This window comes from Dama dama, chromosome 15 (assembly GCF_033118175.1).
Source record: "Dama dama isolate Ldn47 chromosome 15, ASM3311817v1, whole genome shotgun sequence".
In the NCBI taxonomy this organism is placed as follows: domain Eukaryota; kingdom Metazoa; phylum Chordata; class Mammalia; order Artiodactyla; family Cervidae; genus Dama; species Dama dama.
This window is the reverse complement of record NC_083695.1, coordinates 38,570,829-38,578,979: the sequence shown is the minus strand read 5'-3', so window position 1 is coordinate 38,578,979 and position 8,151 is coordinate 38,570,829.

Here is an 8,151-nt window from a genome sequence, read left to right as displayed (position 1 = left end):
CATCCATCTTGGCTGAATGATGCATGCACCACCAGGAAGGACTCTGAGTCAGAATGATTGGCCACAGACAACCCAGACACTAATCCCATCACCAGAAAACCTGAGACTGTGAGCCATGTGGCAGAGCAGGTCTCCTAGGTTGCCTACCCTGCTGCTCTCTGCCCAAGTGTCCTCTTCCAATAAAGTCTCTAGCTTTGTCCCCACATGTCTCCTCAGAAAATTCTTTTCTGAGTGTTAGACAACAGCCCACTCTTGGGACCCTGGAGAAGGACTCCCCCTTCCTACAACACTTTGACTATTCAGAGTCCTTTGCGATTCCATACAAATTTTTGGATTTTTTTTTCTATTTCTGTGAAGCATGCCATTAGAATTTTGATAGGGATAGAACTGAATCTATAGATGGTGATCTATATCTATAAATTTATTGTCTATCTCTAAATCTATGACCATTTTAGCAATATTAGTTCTTTCAATCCATGAACATCAAATATCTTTCCTGTTGTTTTTGCCTTGGATTTCTTTCAACAAAGTTGTGTACTTTCATTGTACAGATATTTTACTTAAGTGTTTAAAAATTTTTTTCTAGGCATTTTATTGTTTTAAGCTATTAAAATGGGCTAGTTTCCTTTATTTCTTTTCAGATATTTCTTTATTATAGAAATGATTTCTGTATATTGATTTCTTAAATCTTTTAGCTGTACTGACTTTGTTATTTCCAACAGTTTTGGGTTGTCTTTGGTAATTTCTGTATGTAATATTATATCATCTGCAAATGGTGGCAATTTACTTCTTTTTTATTTGGATGCTTTTCATTTCTTTGTCTTGCCTGATGACTCTAGCTAAGACTTCCAGTGTTATATGGAATAAGAATGATAAGAGTGGGTATCCTGGTCTTGACAATGATCTTAGAGAAAAATCTTGTACTTTTTTACCATTGAGTGGAATATGAGATGTAGTTTGTTATATGTGGCCGCTATTATTTTGAGATGTGTTTTTTCCTATGCACAATAAGTTGAGGATTTTTATCATGAAAGGGTGTTGTACTCTGGCAAATACTTTACCTGCATCTTTTGAGGAGATCAAGCTTAACCTGGTGGCTTAAACAGTTAGGAATCTGCCTGCAGTGCAGAAGACCCAGGTTCAATCCCTGGGTTGGGAAGATCCACTGGAGAAGGAAACTGCAACCCTCTCGCGTATTCTTGCCTGGACAGTTCCATGGACAGAAGAACCTGGTGTGCTACAGTTCATGGGATTACAAAGAACAGGACCCGACTGAAGTACTAAGTTGCCCATTGAGGTGATCATGTAACTTTTATCTTTCATTGTATTAATGTAAAGTATCACATCCATGGATTTGCATATGTTGAACCATCCTCACATCCCAGGGATAAATCCATTGGTCATTATGTATAACCCTTTTAATGTGTTCTTAAACTTGGCTTCCTATTATTCTTTGCATCTATATTCATTGGGGATATTGGTCTATAATTTTCTTTCCTTGCACTGTCTTTGTACTCTGGCTTTAGTATCTGGGTAAGGCTGGCCTTGTATAATGAGCTTTGATGTATTCAGTGTTTGAAAATGTTTAAAAAGAATTGGCATTAATTCTTTCAATATTTGGTAGAATTCACCAGTGAAGTCATTCAGTTCTGGGGTTTTCTGTGTTGGGCTTTTAAAAATTATTATTTAAATTTTTTTTTTTACTTGTTCCTGGTCTGTTTAAGTTTTCTGTTTCTTCCTGATTCAGTGTTGGTATGTTGTTGTGTTTCTAGGGACTTACTCATTTCTTCTAGGTTATCTAACTTGTTGGTATATAATTGTTCATATCCTCTTATGATCCTAAGTATTTCTAGAGTATAAAGTTGTGATGTCTTCTTTTTCATTTATAATTTCATTTATTTGTGTTTTTATCTTAGCTAAAAGTTGTCAATTATTTAAAATACTTTGAAACACCAGTCCTTTGTTCCACTGACCTTTTGCATTATTGTCCTGGCCTTTATTTCATTTACGTCTTCTTTGATCTTTACTATTTCCTTCCTTCTGCTAACTTTGAGCTTCATTTGTTCTTTTTCTAGTTCCTTGAATTGTAAAGTTAAGTTGTTTATTTGAGATCTTCTAATTTCTTAATTTTTTCAGTTTTCTTTAAAACTTTCCTTTTAGAACTGATTTTGCAACACTCCCTAGGATTCAATATGTCTGTTTCCCTTTTCATTTGTTTGAAGTTAATTTTTTATTTCCTTTTTTATTTCTTCTCTGTTTAGTTTCTACAGATTTGTAGGTTTCCAGGTTTCCTCTTATTGTTGATTTCTAATTTCAAACCACTGTGGTCAGAAAAGATAGTAGGGATCATTTCAACCTTCTTAAGTTTGCTAAGATATGATTTGTGTCCTATCATATCCTCTACCCGGGAGAATGTTCCGTGTAAAATACAAAGAATTAATTTTGGTACTGTTGGATGGAATGTTCTGTATATATCATGTGCACTTAGGCTAAAGTGAGGTTCCATTCCAATGCTTTCTTGGTGATTTTCTGTCTGTGTGATCTATCCCTTCCTGACTGTGGAGGACAGAAGCACCCTACTATTGTGTTTTCTTGTTTTGTTTTGGCCATGCCACACAGTTTGTCATTCCTTTTTACCCCACCAGGGACTAAACCCATGCTCCCTGCAACAGAAGCACAAATCCTTACCAGTAGACTGCCAAGGGATTCCCCCTCCTACTTTTGCTATATTGTTGTCTAGTTCTTCCTTCTTTTTCATTCAGCCAGCTAATTCATCGCCTTTTGGTTGATAGATTGAATTCATTGATATTTAGTGATTTTTGGCATATAAAGATGATTTCCATCTTATTGTTTATATTCTGATTCATTAATATCTCTTGTTTCTTTTCCCTTCTGTTTCTGCCTACACTTACACACTGTTGGTTTCCCATGGAAATATTCTCTGCTCCCTATGTTTTGTGTTTTATGCATCTACTCTAAATTTTTGCTTTTAGTTTACATGAGTGTTATTTAAAACATCTAGATAAAATAGTACATCTTATGCTGATAGCAATTTATCTTTACTCACTTATAAAGGCTCCATCCTTTTACTCCTCTCCATTATATATTTGATGTCAAAATTTGCCTCTGTTTATGCTGTTTGCCTGTTAACAAATCATAGAAACTATAGTTGCTAATAATTTTTTTAACCTTTATACCATATAGTTCAGATACCATTCTAATATAGAATGACAATTTTCTGATTCTGTCTATATTTTACCTTTACCAGAGTGCTATGTACTTTCATATGTTTTCATGTCATTAATTAGTATCTTTTTATTTAAGCTCAAAGAATTTTTGGCATTTCTTGCATGTAGATCTAAGGTGAACTCCTTTAGCTTTTGTTTAGGAAAGTTTTTATTTTTCAATACTTCAAGGATAACATTGCCAGATAAAGTATTGAAAGGTTGTTGCCGAGTCATGAAAGACACTGGGATTCTTGATCTCCAGAGGAGAGGGATTCAATCCGGGGCCAGTGACAAGGCTTGATCTCTCAGAGCTTTTGTGTGATAAAGTTTAATTAAAGTATAAAAGAGATAGAGAAAGTTTTTGACATAGACATAAGAAGGGGGCAGAAAGAGTGCCCTTTCTGCTAGTCATTAGCAGAAAGTTACATAGCTACTAGCTGGCTGCTAATTAGACAAAGAAATGTCTCAAAACTCAGAGTGACACCAAGGCCCCTCACCCACAACATGCATTTTGAGACAACATTGGCACAAGGTGAGTCATCTCAGGCCATAAAATGATTGACATGAATCTTGAAGAAAGGCAGATTTCCAAGCAAATATATAGTTTCATTAACATAGATTAGTAGAACAGCTGTATGAGTAAAACATACTGGTTTGTTGAGCCGTTATCTGCTCTGAGAGGCTTCCATGGTGGCTCGGTGGTAAAGAATCTGCCTGCCTACAATGCAGGAGACCCCAGTTCAACCCCTGAGTCAGGAAAATCCCCTGGAAAAGAGAAAGGCAAACAAGTCCAGTATTCTTGCCTGGAAAATCCATGGACAGAAGAGCCTGGTGGGCTAGAGTTCATGTGGTCGCAAAGAGTCAGACACAACTGAATGACTAACACACACACACACACACACATCTGTTCTGAGTCTTAGGTGCAACCAACTTGAAGATAGACAGAGTTTAAGGTAAATACATAGTTCATTAACATAGTTTAAGAAAAATATTTCCATAAGAAACATGCATTGATTAGCTCAAGGCTTGAAAGAAGTTAAGTTTAGGTGGAACCAGATGTTGTCATGGCAACACAGAATTTTAGAAGAAACCTCCTTTTAGTTTTGTATAGAGAAGGGGAAAAAAATCTGACAGTTATAGTTTGTTGCCTTCTGCCACTTAAGAGAGAGGTAAAAAATGTCTGACACTTTCAGCCTATTTCCTCAGTTTGGAGACCCCCTAGCCTTCCTGCCTCTTACCCAATCAGTATTCTTGTCTTAAATGTTAATTTTCAGCACTCTGAATATGTCATTACACTCTCCCTTCAGTTCAGTTCAGTTCAGTTCAGTCACTCAGTCATGTCCAACTCTTCGTGACCCCATGGACTACAGCATGCAAGGCTTCCCTGTCCATCACAAACTTCTAGAGCTTACTCACATTCATGCCCATCGGGTCAGTAATGCCATCCAACCATCTCATCCTCTGTCATCCCCGTTTCCTCCTGCCTTCAATCTTTCCCAGCATCAGGGTCTTTTCAGATGAGAGAACAAATATCTTGCCCAAGGTCATGCATTTAGCAAGTGACAGAGCTGAAATTTAACCCAGAAAGCCTGACTTAGAAACTGCTCTTCTAACACTGTGCTATGACAAATCAAGGAAAAGAGAATGGAATAAAATCAGAGAAAAAAATATTTTTTTTAATAGAAACATGTGTGCAAGAAAAGGAAGCATGTAAAAGACTAAGAAAAGGTGTGCAATATGGTAAAATAAATACATAAAACAATGCTGGAAAAAATGAAAGAAAACAGAACAATGATAACTGATGAAAAAGGACAACATATATAGAAAAGACTGAGAAAACTGTGACAATGAGCATCAAAGGAGAAAAAATAAAACTTTCTGAAGTCTGCCTTCATTATTCCCTGTAGGAGCTGAAGCAGAAGTGAGTCATATGAAAGGGATTCCTCTTCCCCAGAGCAGGTGGGAAGTGAATAAGAGGCTACAGCTGTGAGGGGTGCTTCCCAGGTGGCTCAGCAGTAAAAGATTCTCTTGCTAATGCAGGAGACCTGAGGTTCAATCCCTGGGTCAGGAAGATCCCCTGGAGAAGGAAATGGCAACCCACTCCAGGATGCTTTCCTGGAAAACCCTGTAGACAGAGGGGAGGCCTAGCAGGCTACAGCCCATGAGATTGCAAAGTCAGACCCAACTTAGGGACTAAACAGCAGCAGCAGCTAGTGAGGAAGCATCAGCCCTGTACTTGTAAGGAATGGGTGGTGTAAGGAACAGGTGGTGTTTCCCATGTGATTATGATAATACCCGCACTGGTCATTAGGTGCTCTAGGGTGAATCTCTGACATGGTGTTAAGACAATGGACAAATTATATTTGCTGCAGCAAATTATTCTACTACTGATTTATTGTGACAGCTGCCAAGGGAAATAACCCTCTAGGAAGTAGCCCTCTAGGCAATAACAGACTTTTCCAGAAATAAACATGGCATTCACAGAAAACCAGGGATGAGAAACAGGAATAGAAATCAAGTTCTTCTCAGGAAACAATAAGTTAACTAGTAAGTTTCAGTATATCAAGCTGATAGAATACAATGCAATATTTTAAATTATGATTTAAGAATACAATATAAATATGAAAATGACATATTAGTGTTAAAAACAAAACATAAAATAGGTTCTAAAGTCTTGCTTAAATATTGATTGTGATTATTTCAGAATACACATCCATGTTATTAATATTTATGATTGTAGATGATCCATAATTTGTTCAATTAAAACCTTCTTTAGGGGCCATGGGGAAGGGATAGAGTTGTAGTTTGGGGTTAGCAGATGCAAACAATTATATACAGACTAGACAAATAATAAGGTCCTACTTTATCGCATAGGGAGATATATTCAATATCCTGTGATAAACCATGATGGAAAGTAGGGAAAATGAACATAGCTGAATCCCTTTGCTATACAGCAGAAGTGACTACAACACTGTAAATTCAATACACTTTAATTTTTAAAAAACCTTTAAGTGAGATTGTCTCTTAAATAAAATAAATAAATAAATAAATAAAAATATAAAATAAATATAAATAAAATATAAATGTAATATAAATAAAATATAAATATAATATAAATAAATATAAATATACAATATAAAATTTATATTTTATAAATATATAAAATAAATAAAAATAAAATAAATCAAAAAATAAATACAATAAATAAAATTTAAAAATTAAAAAAAAAAAAGAAAGGAAAAACAAACAGTATATTTGCCAAATACTTCTATAATGAAAAATATCATTTTCCTCTGATATCATTAATGGCACTGTCTAAATTACATGAGTAGAAATGCCATATTACAAACCATGAAATAAAATAGGAAATAAAACAATATCTTTAAAAAGTAAATAATTAAAATATCTTTAACCATGAAAGTACTAAGTTGACTGGCATTACATTTCCTTTCAAAACTAAAGCAATAACCATTGGTAAATAATTTATCACCTCTAATAGAAGGAAGCATATTGATTCACTTAAAAGCTCAACATTTTACTGATATTCTGTTCTGAAAAGAATTATATGAAAATTTGCACAAAGGACATGAAAAACATTCTGAATATGCCTACTTTAATGACTTTTGGTGAATAGTTTTGAATGATAACACACCACCCTATTTGCAAGCCTCATTTTTGCCAGTGATAGCAGGTAAGTTACCATCCAAATGCCAGGATTTGTTCATCTTTGTTTATGGAGTAGGATATTTGCTCACCATATACATCTATCTAGTGGTGTCCTGGCAAAGTAGCTCATTGAAGTAAAAAGAACTTCTTCATAGTGTTTTCTAATTTTTATGCATTTAATCTACAAATGGTTTAACGACCAGCTTTCAAAATTTTTCAATGTGTCCTTAAGAGCTACTATTTGCCAACTCTTCAGAACACTACTGCTTAAAAAGAAAAAAATAGATATCATGAATTTTCTGGGTTTTCTTTTCCTTTCTGAGTCCACAGAAAAGTATGGTTATACCAACTACTTTAAATTTAAAAAAATCCAAGGATGACATGATTATTGAATATTTGAGCATATTTTAAAAGAATCTTCAGCTGATCAAAAAGCATTCTCAAGGTCTTAGTCTATGCGAGCAGCGTTTCTTTTCAAGTGAGGTTTATGCTACTCACATGCATGATAACTCCAAATAAATGAACTGACTTTTACTAACTTGAGAAACATAACGTATTATGTGCTGGCTACTTCCATTCACTAGTTACTGCATGCTGTGTGACCTCACCAAAGCTGTTAAGCCAAGTACTCCTGCCAAAAAATAAACTACCTTCACAGGTTATTGATCCAACTGTCCACAGTGGGTCAAGACCTCATGCTCCTTTTAGGAAATATTGTGACCCCAAAATTGAATCGTGTCTAATTTAGCTCTATTCACATAATATGCATCTAAGTTCTGCCTTTCAGACAGAAAAGAATAGAAAATACATTCAATCAATGATATGATCTATCCCATGACATTCTCTCAATTTGTTTAATCTATTACTTTGTGTTCTGATGCTTCAGCCTCTACCTCCCCCAGCCTATAACCTACTGTTGTGTCAATGGGTGTCTGTCTTCACTTGACCTGGTATCTCCTCATAGGCAAAAGCAAACAAAACCCAAAATAGGTTTCAAAATGTGATAAGATTTCATTGAAACAAGAGGACACAATTACCAATACTTTCTACTGGGCAAATAATTATTCTAGTTTCCTCTTGTTGCATTTGGAGTCAAAACTAAACAAAGTGACTCCTGTGAATCAGTTATTTATCTTTTGCTTTTGCTTTAATTTTGCATTTTTATACAATTTTAAAGGTTACTTTCCACTCATGGGTATTATACAATATTGGCTGTATTCCCCACATTGTACAACACAACCTTGAGCCTATCTTACAT